Genomic DNA, 18,065 nt, shown 5'->3' on the forward strand with positions numbered 1-18,065 from the left:
TTTCACATTTGGAATTTTTTTTCCAGCTTTCCAGTACATGGCGTGGAATAATAAATAATGTGATGGAGAAGTCAAATTTGTTACGCACAAAATAAGCTCTGTTCACGTAAAAATGAAAAAGTTATGGATTTTTGAAGGTGGAGAGCGAGAGATGAGCCCTTAGGGGGTTAAGGAGAACTCTTACCTCCTGACCCTAGTCAATAGCCTCTCACACAGACAAACCAGTTCTACTGATAAGACCCAACCCAATGGAAACATCACACAGCGCCATCTACAGTTGGGAGTCTTTTCCTTCTGGAATAGAAATACAGGCAGTCCCCGGGTTACGTACAAGATAGGGTCCGGAGGTTTGTTCTTAAGTTGAATTTGTATGTAAGTCGAAACTGTATATTTTATAATTGTAGATCCAGACAAAAAAAATTTTTGGCCCCAGTGACAATTGGAGTTTAAACATTTTTTGCCGTAATTGGACCAAGGATTATCAATAAATCTTCATTACAGACACCTTACAGCTGATCATTGCAGCCTGGGACTATAGTAACATCCAGAGAGGTCACCAGAGGTCAGAGGGGGCAGAGGGGTCTGTCTTTAACTAGGGGTCGTCTGTAAGTCGGGCGTCCTTAAGTAGGGGAATGCCTGTACTGGTTTGGCTTAACCCCACATCAGGTTTTTAGACTTGCTATAGAAAGATAACGACGCTGGTTCTTTTGTTTGCCTTTTCTGTATTTCTAGACACGTTTTTGTTTTTGAAAAAGAGTCGTGGCAAAAACATCCTTTTTATTGTACAGAAAATTCTTACAAATGACTTAATAAAATACAAAAAATGAAAAAAAAATTAAAAAAAAATAAAAATTCTATAAATTTGCAATAAAACAAGCACGAACAGAATGATGTCGGTTGTAAAAACTAATATTTAAATCATGCAAAATTTTGGCACAATAACTGTCGGAGAAGAGATGCTATTCCATACAATCTTGTTAGATAATACAGGAACATGTTGATTTTTAACAGTCCATCAGGTGTATCCCAAGTTAGGGTGATGGCACGCGTGGCGTTTTGAAGGCGTTTTTGGCCCGTTTTTTAAGCTGTCCGTCAAAAAACGCATGCGATTTTGAAGATAATTGGTAAAACCTGTCAAAAACGGATGCGTTTTTAGCCACGTGTGCCATCACCCTAATGAGATGTGTTTATGGATAATGCAATGTTATCACCCTTAGGGTGGTGACACACATGGTGGCAGATTTACTTACCCAGTCCTGTCGCAATCCTGCGGTGCGTTGTCCGACGAGGATTCAGGTCTGCCAGGATTCGCTAAGATCGTGCTCCCGTGTTCCTACATCCGTCGCTTTTACGTTGAGATGCGGCGTTCACCTGCTTCTTCCTGGTGCATGTAAGTGCTTGATCTTGCAACACAATTCCTTTTTTAAATTCCGCGGTATGTCCGAATCCGTCTTTGTCCGACGGCCACGCCCCCTGATTTCTGTCGCATGCAAGCCGGCTCCGATGCGGCACAATCCGATCGTGTGTGCCAAAAAACCGTGGCAATTTGGCGCAAAGCGGAAATAATCGCGAAACACAGCGAAAGGGCGGCGTTCGGACCCTTAGTAAATGAGCCCCATGGTGTTTTGAACCCGCTTTTGGTCCGTTTTTAAGCAGTTCGTAAAAAAAACCTGCATGTGTTAAGAAATGCATGCGATTTTTGAAAACGCATCCGTTTTTGACCAGTTTTAGTTAATTGGTAACGCCTGTCATCACCTGTGGCATCACTCTTATTCAGACAAGAATTACTGATGCATCAAATAGAAAGAGCAAAAAATAATAGTAGCAAAAATAAAATAGTAGTAAAAAATAAAAGTAGCAAAAACGAGTATATCCGGGAGAGTCGGTAACCACAAGTTGTTTGTATAGTTTTACTCACAGTCCCGATTATATCTCATAGCTCCAGTGCGTGGTCCAAAAACCTGCTTAAAGCATCTCCAGCGCCTTGAGGTGTGACCGCGCCCTTAAAGTTCCTGCAGGAGGTGACGTCAGCCGCAGTCTTGCGCACTGTTGATAGTGAGGCGCACTACAAGGACTAGGATGGCCCTGGAAATGGTCACAGCTATTTATTGTTGAAAATTAACAATCATATTAAACGCCATATAGTCCTCATACCGCGCGAATACCACGGCTGCCCGAAGCGGTTTGCTCCGCCGGACTCCCAAACTAAGGGCGATTCCACACAAGGCATTTTGAACCCGTTTCTGGCCCATTTTTAAGCAGTCCGTCAAAAAACACATGCGTTTTTGACCAGTTTCAATTAAGATAATTGGTCAAACCTGTCAAAAACGGACGGACTTAAAAACAGACGGACTTAAAAAAGGACCAACATTTTCGTCCCTTTTTCGTTAAAAAACGCATACATTTTTGACCGGTTTCACCAATTACCTTAATTAAAACTGGTCTGCTTAAAAACGGACCAAAAACAGGTTCACAACATCATGTGTGGCATGGGTGCGGTCACAAGTCGCGTTTATCGCATGCGTTTATAAATGCATTGCAAAAGTTGAAGAGAGATTTGTCTAATTATACAGATGCTAACACTTGCGTTAACAAAACGCAAATGTTAACGTTTGCGTTAACAATGTGTTAACAACTGTTTAATTAGGCAAATCTCTCTGCAGCTGTTGCAATGCATTTTTTAAATGCGACGTGTGACCGCATCCTTCAACTTCTGGCCAAAATCTTCCACTGATAGAATTTCCGCCAGCTGTGACCTGAAAAATCACTGAAAAACAGAAAACATCAAAACACAAAACAAGTATCGATAGGGAGGGGGAAGCTAATGGCGCAGGCAAGAGGAGGTGCCCATCCAGCCCCGGACCTATAAAGATGAGCTTGGGGGAGGGGTGAGCACAGGAGGGAGGAGAGGGCTATAAAAATCTACACCCCTAAGGGAGATGGCACATGTGGCGTTTTTGGGCCGTTTTTAGTTGTGTGTTTTCAGATCGTAAAAAAAACGCATGTATTTTTAATTAAGATAATTGGTAAAACCAGTCAAAAACGGATGCATTTTCCAAAAAAGCATGCGCTTTTTTTACGATATGAAAACGCAAAACTAAAAACGGTTCAAAAATGGCCTAAAAACGCCACTTGTGCCACCACCCGTAAAGTGCAAAATCCCCTCGTGCAGCTTTTTAACCCATGCCACCCCCAGTCCGTGGGCACCCTCCCTAAGAGGACCCCTCCAGATCATGCTCTATGTTAAAGGTGCACCAAAAAAAGTTGCTGCACTCAGTTGGAGCAGTGCAGGGGGCGCCAGATTCATGAAGAACGTGCGTCAGAAATCCTGATTCTGGTGCATTCTGCGCACTACACAGTGGGGCAGATTATTATCGTATCTGCGCCAAAAAAGCGAAAAATTATAGTATTCTCAAAAGTATTTAGACCCTGCAGGTGGGGGAAAGGTAAGAAGACAAAGAAAAACCAACAATTATATTTGTCTAAAAATCTTTCCTGTTCCCTTTGTAATGTTTGCTGTGCTCTTTTACTTTCCACCTGTACCAGCTGTCCACATCAATGCTTCACGTCTTCACTCAGCTTTGTACACATCTCACACACCTAATTCTTTATGTATACTCGAGTATAAGCCAAGGCCCCTAATTTTACCACCAAAAACTGGGAAAACCTATTGACTCGAGTAAAAGCCGAAGGTGGGAAATGCATTGGGCACAGCTCCCCCCAGTATATAGCCAGCCAGCTTCCAGTAGTATACAGCCAGCCCCCATGTAGTATACAGCCAGCACCAGTAGTATACCCGGCCCCACCAGTATATAGCCGGCCAGCTCCCAGTAGTATACAGCCAGACCTCTTTAGTATATAACCTGCCAGCCCCTGTAGTATATATCCTCCCAGCCCCCTTTAGTATATAGCCAGCACCTGTAGTATATAGCCAGCCCCATTTAGTATATAGCCAGCTAGTCCCCTTTAGTATATAGCCAGCCACCCCCAGTATATAGCCTACCAGCCCCCTGTAGTATACAGCCAGTCAGCCCCCTGTAGTATACAGCCAGTCAGCCCCTTGTAGTATACAGCCAGCCTGCCCCCTGTAGTATACAACCAGCTTGCCCCCTATAGTATACAGCCAGCCAGCCCCTGTAGTATATAGCCTGCCTAGCCCCATGTACTATATAGCCAGCCTGCCCCCTGTAGTAAACAGCCAGCCCCATGTAATATACAGCCTGTCAACCCCCTGTAGTATACAGCCAGCCCGCCCACTGCAGTATACAGCAACTCTGCCCCCTGAAGTATACAGCCAGCCTGCTCTCTGTAGTACACAGCCAGCCTGCCCCCTGTAGTATACAGCCAGCCCACCCAGCACTTAAAAAAATAAACTTACATACTCACCTTCGGGGGGGTTCCAATGTCTCCGCGGCTCCTCTTCTTTCTTCGGTCTTCTGTAACAGCCGGCAGAGGCGCGGCCATGTGCTCTGTCATCCGGTGCATACTATGATGCGGTCGCTGATGACGACAGAGATAACATGGCCGCGTCTCTGCCGGCTGTTACAGAACAAAGAAGAAATAAGAGGAGCCGCGGGGACCGGAGAATCGCGGAAAAGACAGAAGAGGCGCTGCGGGGACCGGAACATCGCGGAGAAGAGAAAAGAGGAGCTGCGGGGACCAGAGCATCGCGGAGAAGACAGAAGAGGAGCTGCTCCGACATCAGACCCTGTTAAATACCTGTCACAGCCGTGCAATCCCTGTAAACGTCGGAAAGTCAGATGAAAGTGCGATCCGCGACCCTTAACAAATAAGCCACAGTATGTCCGCCAAATATCTCTCATAACGGTGTGTCATCCACGGATCTGTAATGGCCCACGCCATGCGCCAGTACGAACTTTAACAACCAATCTGGTCCATGGTCAATCCATGGAATCTGGCCAATTCCATTGTACAGAGCCAGGTGCTTTCAGATAAAGGCCCTTATATACACTCACCGGCCACTTTATTAGGTACACAATGCTAGTAACGGGTTGGACCCCCTTTTGCCTTCAGAACTGCCTCAATTCTTCATGGCATAGATACAACAAGGTGCTGGAAGCTTCTCAGAGATTTTGGCCCATATTGACATGATGGCATCACACAGTTGCCGCAGATTTGTCGGCTGCACATCCATGATGCGGATCTCCCGTTCCACCACATCCCAAAGATGCTCTATTGGATTGAGATCTGGTGACTGTGGGGGCCATTTGTGTCCAGTGACCTCATTGTCATGTTCAAGAAACCAGTCTGAGATGATTCCAGCTTTATGACATGGCGCATTATCCTGCTGAAAGTAGCCATCAGATGTTACAGGGTACATTGTGCTCATAAAGGGATGGACATGGTCAGCAACAATACTCAGGTAGGCTGTGGCGTTGTACCAAGGGGCCCAAAGAGTGCCAAGAAAATATTCCCCACACCATGACACCACCACCACCACCAGCCTGAACCGTTGATACAAGGCAGGATGGATCCATGACACCACCACCACCACCAGCCTGAGCCGCTGATACAAGGCAGGATGGATCCGCGCTTTCATGTTGTTGACGCCAAATTCTGACCCTACCATCCGAATGTCGCAGCAGAAATCGAGACTCATCAGACCAGGCAACGCTTTTCCAATCTTATACTGTCCAATTTCGATGAACTTGTGCAAATTATAGCCTCAGTTTCCTGTTCTTAGCTGAAAGGAGTGGCACCGGTGTGGTCTTCTGCTGCTGTAGCCCATCTGCCTCAAAGTTCGACGTTCAGAGATGCTCTTCTGCCTACCTTGGTTGTAACGGGTGGCGATTTGAGTCACTGTTGCCTTTCTATCAGCTCGAACCAGTCTGCCCATTCTCCTCTGACCTCTGGCATCAACAAGGCATTTCCGCCCACAGAACTGCCGTTCACTGGATGTTTTTTCTTTTTCGGACCATTCTCTGTAAACCCTAGAGATGGTTGTGCGTGAAAATCCCAGTAGATCAGCAGTTTCTGAAATACTCAGACCAGCCCTTCTGGCACCAACAACCATGCCACGGTCAAAGGCATCAAATCACCTTTCTTCCCCATACTGATGCTCGGTTTGAACTGCAGGAGATTGTCTTGACCATGTCTACATGCCTAAATACACTGAGTTGCCGCCATGTGATTGGCTGATGATTGGCATGCAATGCAGCTACAGGCGGTCCCCTACTTAAGAACACCTGACTTACAGCTGTAACAGTTATCAGAGGTGTCTACAATTATGATTTATTGATAATCCTGGTTCTTATGACAATCCAACATTTTTAAAATCCAATTGTCACAGAGACCAAAAAAAATTTGTTTGGGGTTACAATTATAAAATATACAGTCCCGACTTACATACAAATTCAACTTAAGAACAAACCTACAGAACCTATCTTGTACGTAACCCGGGGACTGCCTGTATATATGATCTGCCTGGGAAGGGGGGGAGGTTACATACTAACCAGTCATAACTTGTGTTTCATTAATGTCAATCCTTTTTCTGCCCTGACGTTGGTTATTGGTGGAAGTCTGTAACTCTACCCAGAGAGGTTATTTGATAAATTCCCTCCGGCTGAATAAAGGACACATGGCCTGCAGATTAGCAGTCAGCTGCTGCTGTCTCCTCCTGGGGGGGCGCGCCATCGGACAACCTGACGCATTCGAACAACGCACAAGATTTAACATTTAGAATTGTGTTGCAAGACAGGCACTTACAAGCACCGGGAGGAAGAAGGAGAACTCCGACGGACCTCGGCGCTGAGGGGACGGATGCAGGATATCGGGCGCACAATCTTCATGAATCGCGACCGGACTTCATCTTTGTTGGACCGTCCGGATCGGGGATCATGATAGGACCAGGTAAGTAGATTTGCCCTATTAGTTTGATCTTGTATTTACGTGTGAGCCATGGCTGCCTCTAATATCACAGTCCTCCCCTCTACCATCTACACAGGAAGCCCCATCACACGCCGACACCAAAGTGCCCCAGGGAGAACCTTCCATCTTATTGCAGCCTCCCCCTCTTAAGGGAAGGTTTCCTCTGGGTAGTGGATGTCTACACTTCCAGTGGTCCAGTTGGTAAACTGGTTTAACCCCTTACTTACATGTGACGTAGTATTACGGGTGTTCTTGGGCTGATCGCTGCCGGCAAAGCTGCACGAGCGCCGCCATCTTTCTGAGGATTGTCGCTCCCCGTGACCTCATCATACTTCGTTTTAACACATTCATTACAATGGGGCAGATTTACTTACCTGGTCCATTCGCGATCCAGCGGCGCGTTCTCTGCGCTGGATTTGGGTCCGGCCGGGATTTATTAAGGTAGTTCCTCCACCGTCCACCAGGTGGCGCTGCTGCGCTGAAGAGCATCGGAACGCAATGGAGTACACCGGCTCGGGCTGAGTGAAGGTAAGTGCAATTTTCGCGACACATTTTTTTTTAAAATGCGTCGGTTTTTCCGAATCCGTCGGGTTTTCGTTCGGCCACGTCCCCCGATTTCTGTTGCATGCATGCCAGCGCCGATGCGCCACAATCCGGTCACGTGCGCCAAAATTCCAGGGCAATTCAGGGGAAATCGGCACAAATCAGAAATCCAAGCCCACAAGAATACGGCACAAATGCATTTTTTTACCAATTTCACTGCATTTAGAATTTTTTTCCCACTTCCTAGTACACGGGAAAACGCATTGACTCGAGTATAAGCCGAGGGTGGGAAATGCATTGGTCACAGCCTCCCAGTATGCAGCCAGCAAAACCCCTGCAGTATATCGCCTGCCAGACCCTGTAGTGTATAGCCTGCCAGCCCCCTGTAGTATACAGCCTGCCCAGGCCCTGTATTATACAGCCTGCCCAGGCCCTGTAGTATTTAGCCTACCCAGGCCCTGTAGTATATAGCCTGCCCAGGCCCTGTAGTATACAGCCTGCCCAGGCCCTGTAGTATACAGCCTGCCCAGGCCCTTGTAGTATACAGCCTGCCCAGGCCCTGTAGTATATAGCCTGCCAGCCCCTTGTAGTATACAGCCTGCCCAGGCCCTGTAGTATACAGCCTGCCCAGGCCCTGTAGTATATAGCCTGCCCAGGCCCCGTAGTATATAGCCTGCCAGCCCCTTGTAGTATACAGCCTGCCCAAGCCCTGTAGTATATAGCCTGCCCAGGCCCTGTAGTATATAGCCTGCCAGCCCCTTGTAGTATATAGCCTGCCCAAGCCCTGTAGTATATAGCCTGCCCAGGCCCTGTAGTATATAGCCTTCCCAGTCTGTCTCCCATGCTCCAGTGCTGCCCCAGGTCCTTCGGATCCTCTTTGGATTCTTCCACTCCTCTTCGGGTCTTCGCGCTCGTCCGGCAGCCGCTTGCCGATGTCATTGTTTGTGAGCCGTCAGCATTGCAAGGGGACCCGAAGAGGAGTGGAAAAACCCGAAGAGGATCCAAAGGAACCGCGGCGGCACTGGAGCATCGAAGCAAGCATAGGACCTACGGGTGATGTCGGAAAGGTGAATTTTGACTTAATTTTTTTTTCTTGACTCGAGTATAAACCGAGTCAGGGTTTTAGAGCACAAATTTTGTGCTGAAAAACTGGGCTTATACTCGAGTATATATGGTATTTCTTTTTTGAGGATTACTGCTCCTAGTAGGTATTCTCAAGACGTAAGTATTATCTTCTTCATCTGAGCTGTCAAAGTAGTTTTCTTCAGGTTCTTTAAGTGGTTCTTCAAGTTCTTGAAGACTTAGAAGGCTTAGGGTTGATTCCTTACTTCGAGATTGAATTCTGGTGGTAGGTAGTCACAAGGCAATAACAAGTGTCGGTGTAGGATTCTTGTTTTATTGTTGTTCACTTCATATACAGGACAGTCTTCACTCCTTCTTCTGACAAATATGTAGATTTTGTCCTCCCAGTAGGAACAAAGTTCACCAGATCCACCTTTTTCAAGACGATTTCTGGCCTACACTCTGTTTCCGGGTAACAATTCAGCTCCATGACATTTCCCATCATAGTGTTGTTTGTTTTTGGTGTTTTGCTATTTTATAGCCTTCATCATCAAAAGACGGAAAAAGAAAAGTTGACACTCACCATAATCTTCTTTTATTCTTTACATCTTTGTTAAGGAGATCACGCCATCTTGCAAACTGTCAGCCATTTTAGATACAGCGGCCATGTTCCCTGACCACTGTCCAGCTAATGTCATGATTCACACTTCATTATTTTGTAGGTACAGTTACTCCCCCACCTCTACGTTCTCCCTGCACAACAGAAGGAGGCAGAGGAGTAACTGTATCTATATTGTTTTAAAGGGAACCTGTCAGCAGGAGACCCATTTTTAGCACTCCTCCAGTCCCCACAGAGCATAGTACACACACTGCCAAAGTGTTTTTGTATTAAAAATTGGTTTTACAGAAAAAAGATATGTTATATTGTACCTTTCATTAGCATCTGCTGTGTGACTAGGCAGTTGCCAAATGGGAGGGGCTGGAAAGGAGCAGTTCCCCCCCACCCTTGGGAAACATGTGACCTTTTTAAATATATGAATAGCTCCCCACACTCGGAATTGGTTGTAGAGGAGTAGGGGGCGTCGCTAAACCCAGTGATGGGTGTTTTCATATATGAAAAGGTCACATGGAGGAGCAGTTTCCCATAGTATTATAGAGCAGTGTATTGAACTTGAACCAGCGATCAGAGCATCAGAGAATCAGAGCATCGCTGGTTCAAGTTCAAGTATGGAAAAGTAAAAACATGTCAAAACACTACACATTATAATACATAAAAATATAAGCCCCTAAAATTTCACTTTCCCATAAAAACAGTTAATAAAGTATAAAAAACACAACCCCTCCCCCCCCCACATATTTGGTATTATCGCATCCGAAACAATCTGTATAATAAAAAGGAATCATTACTGGACCCGCACGGTAAACGCCGGAGAAAAAAACACAAAAAACATTCCGAAAAAAGACCATTTTTTATTAATACCGTATATACTCGAGTATAAGCCGACCCGAGTATAAGCCGAGACCCCTAATTTTACCACCAAAAACTGGTAAAACCTGTTGACTTGAGTATAAACTGAGGGTGGGAAATGCATTGGTCACAGACCCAGCCAAGTATATAGCCAACCAGCCCCCTATAGTATACAGCCAGCCCAGCTTGCCCCCAGTAGTATACAGCCAGCCCTAGTAGTATACAGCCTGCCCCCAGTAGTATACATCCTGCCCCCAGTAGTATACAGCCAGCCCAGCCTGCCCCCAGTGGTATACAGCCACCCCAGCCTGCCCCCAGTAGTATACAGCCACCCCAGCCTGCCCCCAGTAGTATACAGCCACCCCAGCCTGCTCCCAGTAGTATACAGCCACCCCAGCCTACCCCCAGTAGTATACAGCCACCCCAGCCTGCCCCCAGTAGTATACAGCCACCCCAGCCTGCCCCCAGTAGTATACAGCCACCCCAGCCTACCCCCAGTAATATACAGCCACCCCAGCCTGCCCCCAGTAGTATACAGCCACCCCAGCCTGCTCCCAGTAGTATACAGCCATCCCAGCCTGCCCCCAGTAGTATACAGCCACCCCAGCCTGCCCCCAGTAGTATACAGCCACCCCAGCCTGCCCCCAGTAGTATACAGCCACCCCAGCCTGCCCCCAGTAGTATACAGCCACCCCAGCCTGCTCCCAGTAGTATACAGCCACCCCAGCCTGCTCCCAGTAGTATACAGCCACCCCAGCCTGCCCCCAGTAGTATACAGCCACCCCAGCCTGCCCCCAGTAGTATACAGCCACCCCAGCCTGCCCCAGTAGTATACAGCCACCCCAGCCTGCCCCCAGTAGTATACAGCCAGCCCAGCCTGCCCCCAGTAGTATACAGCCACCCCAGCCTGCCCCCAGTAGTATACAGCCACCCCAGCCTGCCCCAGTAGTATACAGCCACCCCAGCCTGCCCCCAGTAGTATACAGCCACCCCAGCCTGCCCCCAGTATGACGCGCCGCTGCTGACGTCATACTAGGCGCCGCACGGGAGAAGAACAATGGCGGCGCCCATCGCGATGTTAAAGAAGACAGAAGACGGCGCGGAAGCAAGAAGAGGAGCCACGATGACATCGGGGGAGCAGCGCTGCGCATCGTATTTTTTTTAGTCCATTTTTAATTATTTTTTACAAGTATTGACTCATGTATAAGCCGAGGGGACGTTTTTCAGCACATTTTTTGTGCTGAAAAACTCGGCTTATACACGACTATATACGGTACTTTAAAAAAAAAATGCTCTAAAAAGTGATAAAAAAATGTTCCGCACTCTAAAATGAGACCACTATAAAGAACAACTCCTCTCACAAAAAATAAACCCCTAACCAGATTTGTCTGCCAAAAAATTAAAAAGTTCGGCATATGAAAAGATGGTGATGCTAAAATGTACAAGATTTTCCCCAAACTAGTTTTTATTCAGTACAATTGAAAAAATACACAAACCCCCCCACATATTTGGTATCGCTGCGTCCGTAATGATCTGCATAATAAAACAGAATTGTTATGAGATCCGCAAAGTGAACCTCGTAAACCCCCCCAAAAACATGCTCCCAAAAATTATTTTTATTAATACCCTATAAAAAATGCTCTAAAAAGTGATTTTAAAAATGTTACGCACTCTAAAATAAGACCACTAAAAAGAACAGTCATTCTCGCAAAAAATAAGCCCTTGCACAGATTTGTGAGGCGAAAAATAAAAAAGTTATGCATGTGAAAGACGGTGATGCTAAAATTAACAACATTTTTGGCAAATTACTTTTCAATCAGTAAAAATGGGGAAAAAAATCAATATATAGACGAGGGCGCGCAGCCAAGAGGAGCTGCGCACTGAAGATGAAATGGTAGGAGGAGAAAAGAGGCTACTGGGGCGTGGAGTAGCCGCGTCGTGTAGCCTCATGTCCGGCTACTCCACGCCCCAGTAGCCGCTTAAAAAAATTTACATACCCGCTTATTAAAGTTTACTAAAAGATAGCCGGGACGTGAGGATTAGCCCAAAAAAGGGCTATCCTCACGTCCCATTCATCCACCTACCATCCGATTTTGACCGGTTTTACCAATTATCTTAATTAAAAGGGGTCAAAAACGGATGCGTTTTTAACGGACTGCTTAAAAACAGCCCAAAAATGGGTTCAAAACACTACGTGTGCCGCTGGCCTAAGGGTGATGGCACACAAGGCCCGTTTTGAACCCGTTTTTGGGCCGTTTTTAAGCAGTCCATCAAAAAAACGCATCCGTTTTTGACCAGTTTCAATTAAGATAATTGGTCAAACCTGTCAAAAACGGACATGTTTTTAATGGTCTACTTAAAAACGGCCCAAAAATGGGTTCAAAACGCCTTGCGTGCCATCACCCTTAATCCAGAGGCACACGTGGCGTTTTGAACCCATTTTTGGGCCGTTTTCAAGCAGTCCATTAAAAACGCATCCGTTTTTTACCCTTTTTAATTAAGATAATTGGTAAAACCGGTCAAAAACGGATGCGTTTTTTTAATGGACTGCTTAAAAACGGCCCCAAAATGGGTCCAAAACGTCATGTGTGTCGCCGGCGTAAGAATGCCAAAAGAAGAGGCTGCATAAGAGTCCTACTTAAGTTACGGGTTCATCCCTCCAGGTGATTGACATGTCATAAGCCCTATGAAACCTGAAAAACTGCTCCGTCACTGGGAGACCAAGCACCCGGCATCAAAAGACAAGGAGAGGGTGCACCCTGAGATGTTATGGAGGTCATTGTTGTCAACCAGCACAACGGCTGCAGAACTATTCACACCCCTCGTAGCCCCTGGGCCTGGAGCCGCTGGGACAATGGCTGCTCATAGGGGGCTCGCAGTCCGAATACAATGCAGGGTGTGTGTGGCTCCTATAATTAGTGGCTGCTCTCCCTCCTTTCATTTTCATGTATGTGAGGGATATGTGCTTGGCAAGCGGGCTAGTAACGCGGGAAGGACTGTAGTGTCCCAAAGTACACATGAGTGAAAGGGTTAACCCCTTAAGGACGCAGCCATTTTGGAGCTTAAGGGCTCGGCCCCATTTTTTTGGATTCTGACTTGCGTCTCTTTATACGGTTATAACTTTTGAACTCTGTTACTTATCAAAGCGATTCTGAGACAGTTTTTTCCCCACATGTTGTACTTCATTTTAGTGGTAAATTTTGGCTGATAAGTTTTGCGTTTATTTACAAAAAAAAAAAAAGAAAAATGATGATTTTTTTTTTTAAATTTGCCATTATCGAAATTCGAAATCATCGCGTTTTCAGACAAATAGATTTACCACCTAAATAAATTGCTGAATAACGTTTCCCATTTGTCTTCTTTACATTGTCATCATTTTTGACATTTTTGGATAATTTATTTTGACGCCACGCGGCCTACAAATCGAAAAGCGATTTTTACGGATTTTCAGAATTGACTATTTTGAGGATAAATACAGTTTTGAATGAAATTTTACATATTTAGCATCAAAAATCCCCTATATAACCAACCCATTTTCAAATCTGCACCCCTCAAGCTATCAGAAACAGATTTTAGTAAGATCGTTAACCCCTTGAGATCTTCATAGTCATTGAATCAAAATGGAGTTGAAATTTAGAGGGGTCAAATTTTGTCAGTTATATGTTCATTTAGCCCTAAAATTTAGACATTTCCAAAAGATAAAAAGAGAAAACCCACCATAAAGTTTGTTCTACAATTTCTCCGGAGTGCAGAGACCCCCCACATGTGGCCGTGACTTGTGTTATGGGTGCACAGCGAGGCTCAGAAGGGAAGGAGCGCCCAGCAGCTGCCAGGATTTTAGTTTCCTCATTGGCCCCTTTTGTAGGCTATAAAATTTTTGCTTTTTCGTTATTGGGGCCATGTGACGGCATTTTTTTTGCGGGATGAGAAGCTTTTTCCAGTGTTACCATTTTGGGGTTGGTGTCTCCTTTTATTGAAAATTTAGGAACTTTTTTTTGAGGGCAGGAGTAAAAAATATTCAATTCTGTACTGGATTTGTAACTTTTTTTTATTCTTGTGTTCCCCTTATACAATAATCTTTATTCTATAGGTAAATACGATTACGGGGATACCAGACTTGAATATTTTTTCTTACGTTTTACTAAATTTGTCAAATCAAACCCTAATGTGGGAAAAATCTATCATTTTTGCATCGCCGTCTTCCAAGTGGCAGAACATTTAACATTTTTTGGCTACGGAGCTGATTGATGGCTTGTTTTTTGTGTAAGATGTTCATATGTTCACATTTGCGTTTACAAAACGCAAATGTTAACACTTGTGTTAATGCATGTGTTAACATTTTGTTAACACTGCATTAATGGTTGTGTTTGTAAATGTAAAATTTTTAACCACACGCGTTAAACGTGGCGTGCTACCGCACCGTTTAACTTCTGGCCAAGGGACAGCTAATGGCACAGGCAAGAGGAGGTGCCCATCCAGCCCCGGACCTATAAAGATTAGCTTGGGGGAATTGTGAGCACAGGAGGGAGGAGAGGGCTACAAAAATCTACACCCCTTATAGTGCAAACGTCCCCTCGTGCAGCTTTTTAACTCATGCCACCCCAAGTCTGTGGGCACCCTCCCTACAAAAACTGGGAGCCCGAGGAAGTGGTAAAGGACTTGCCGGGAAATAAGGCCCCAGGCCCAGACGGATTTACTTACCTCTATTACAAGACTTTTTTGCCAGTTCTTTTACCTCACATGGTGGAACTGTTTAACAAATTTCTTAAAGGCGAGGCGATCCCCCAAACAATGTTGGCCTCGCATATCACGGTTATCCCTAAGCAAGGAAAAGACCCCTCCGAATGCTCCAGCTATAGGTCTATTAGCTTGTTAAATGCAGATCTTAAGATCTTTACTAAACTTCTGGCTAACAGATTAAGTGAATGGCTCCCGCACCTGATAAATAAGGACCAAGTGGAGTTTGTCCGGTATAGACAGGCAGGCGATAACACTCGCCGCACCATTGATCTGATAGATCTGGTGCAGAAAACCAAATCAGAAGCCTTGGTGCTGAGTCTTGATGCTGAAAAAGCATTTGACCGTTTAAATTGGCATTATATGTTCCGGACATTAACCCACATTGGTTTCCGCGGACCGTTTCTGAACGCCCTGTCCAACCTCTATTCTTTTCCTACAGCACAAATTAGATTGCCGCACGCCCATTCGAATTCCCTGACAGTTAATAATGGCACTCGTCAAGGCTGTCCTCTATCCCCTTTATTATATGTTTTATGCATTGAGCCCCTGGCAGCACTAATAATACCAGACCTTACAGAATTCGAGCGGATTTGTCTTAGGGGTTCGGCGTCTAGAGGGCTTATCTCAGATTTATATGTCTTGCTCATGGCCCAGACATATCCGGATTCTGGGAAACATGCGCACATGACTAAATGGGAGGACTGGCTGGGCAGGGCACTTTCGATATTGGATTGGAAAAAGATATGGGATAAGGCCCCGAAAGGCTCTTTATCCACTATATACAAAGAAAACCAGTATAAAATTTTGATGCACTGGTATCATACCCCGGCGCTTTACACAGAATGGATCCAAACATCCCAGATATCTGCTGGAGGTGGAATGCTCCAGGGGCCACCTTATACCACGTCTTTTTGGAATGCAGGGCTATTCAATCATTTTGGGAGAGGGTCCGATTAGTAATAGAAAGGGTACTGGAGATAAGTTTGAGTAGGGACCCAATCGTGTTTTTGTTGGAGCTTCCTCCCCCTGAGATAGGTAAATTGCAGACAAAACTGCTCCTCCATATTTTGTGTGCTGCAAAGACCCTGATCTCACTGCACTGGAGACGTCCTACACCGCCCTCTATGCTAGATCTCTACTCCCACATCAGGCATATACGAACACTAGAACATATGACTGCCTCGCTGCGTGAAAGTACGGACAAGTTCCTCAAAATTTGGTCCCCTTGGGACACTGTCGGAGACAACCTACCTATGTCTTAACTATTAGACTCTCCATTTAAGAATGGGATCCATGGATATGATCTGCACCATAAAAGCGTCGGGAACTCACGTTTTTTTGGTGCATATTTGTTGCGGATCGTTTATAATGAGATGGCGCCAGCAAGAACAGTTGTTTTTTGCCGCAAGTAGGCGTGGCCTATATTTTCCCCATCATCCGACACATTTATGTGGAGTTTGTCGGCATTTTCTGGCGCACAGCAAAGTCCGGCACTTAGTGGTTTTGAGTCCCTGCGCCTTATCTGACATAGTGAGAGCCTCCTATACAGATGTTTGCACGGGATCTATCATCAATTTACGCCTAAAAATCGCAAAAAAGGCACAAAAATGCAGCTACCTGCACTTCCAAAAAACGTCACTTTTCATTACTAAAAACAAAGGTTTTCGCTACATGAAAAATTCCCTCTATGCAACATGGAAAATACTTCGGAGCAGTTTTAAAATGTAACATTCCTCCAGTAACGACTTCATCATTGTCTATGGGATCATCTCTGGGAGTGATTATTGTCTTATTGTACAGATCGGAGAATATTATCAGACGGTTTTCCGATGGCCACACCCACGATTTCCGTCGCTTGCATGCCGGTGCCGATGAGCCACAATCCGATCGCGTGCGGCAAAAAACTTGTCGGAATTCGGCGCAAAACGGTAAAATTCGGGTAACCCGACGCAAAAACGCGATTCGGACCCTTAGTAAATGACCCCCAATGTGTTCCGGACATTGTACAAGCTGAGACTTTATGTGCAGAGATGAAGCCCTGAACCTTCTGTCACCTATTTTGGATCTCATTCCATTATTTGTCTCAAATGAGATTTACTTTGTAGGGTAAAAATTAGAGACAAATTTACGCAAAATTTGGCGCAAATGATTGGGATATGCGACAATTCCAAAACGCATTTACTAAGGCAGAACTAGATCCATCATAAATCACAAACCAGGTGCAAAAATAGACGAACCTGAGACCCACTATGATTAATGTCCCCCATTGTGTATCTGCAGGAAGTATATTATAGAGCAGGAGGAGCAGCGTGATCAATAACATGGATATTAGTGTAAAACGTGGCACAATCAATGTTTACTCCTACATAATTCTTGCCTATGGGCACATATCTCACCACTTACAACATAAAGGGATCCGTATAGAAAGAATGTTATTTACAAGTAAGTGACAACCTTGGTATGTTCAGACAATTTTGAAATTATTCAGAAATTGCTCGTTTATTCATTGTAAATTCTGAAAAATTATAGTATTCTCAAAAGTATTTAGACCCTGCAGGTGGGGAAAAGGTAAGAAGACAAAGAAAAACCAACAATTATATTTGTCTAAAATTTTTTCTGTTTCCTTTCTTATGTTTTCTGTGTTATTTTCCATGCGTAGATCTATTCCACCTGTACCAGCTGTCCACATCAATGCTTCATGTCTTCACTCAGATTTGTACACATCTCACACACATAATTCTTTATGCATACTCGAGTATAAGCCAAGGCCCCCGAATTTTACCACCACAATCTGGGAAAACCTATTGACTCGAGTATAAGCCGAGGGTAGGAAATGTATTGGTTAAAGCCCCCCCAGTATATAGCCAGCAGCCAGCAGCCAGCAGCCACCCAGTATAAAGACCTCCAGCTCCCAGTAGTATACAGCTAGCCCCCTTTAGTATAAATCCTGCCAGCCCCTGTAGTATATAGCCTCCCAGACCCCTTTAGTACATAGCCACCCCCCTGTAGAATTCAGCCAGCCCTGTTTAGAATATAGCCAGCCAGCCCCCTGCAGTATACAGCCAGCCCCCCAGTATATAGCCAGCCCTGTTTAGTATACAGACAGTTAGCCCCCTGTAGTATACAGCCAGCCTGCCCACTGCAGTATACTGCCACTCTGCCCACTGCAGTATTCAGCCAGCCTGCCCCCTGTAGTATACAGCCAGCCAGCCCCCTGTAGTATACAGCCAGCCAGCCCCCTGTAGTATACAGCCAGCCAGCCCCCTGTAGTATACAGCCAGCCAGCCCCCTGTAGTATACAGCCAGCCAGCCCCCTGTAGTATACAGCCAGCCCACCCATCACTTAAAAAAATAAACTTACATA

Source organism: Engystomops pustulosus, chromosome 9, assembly GCF_040894005.1.
Source record: "Engystomops pustulosus chromosome 9, aEngPut4.maternal, whole genome shotgun sequence".
Taxonomy (NCBI): Eukaryota; Metazoa; Chordata; class Amphibia; order Anura; family Leptodactylidae; genus Engystomops; species Engystomops pustulosus.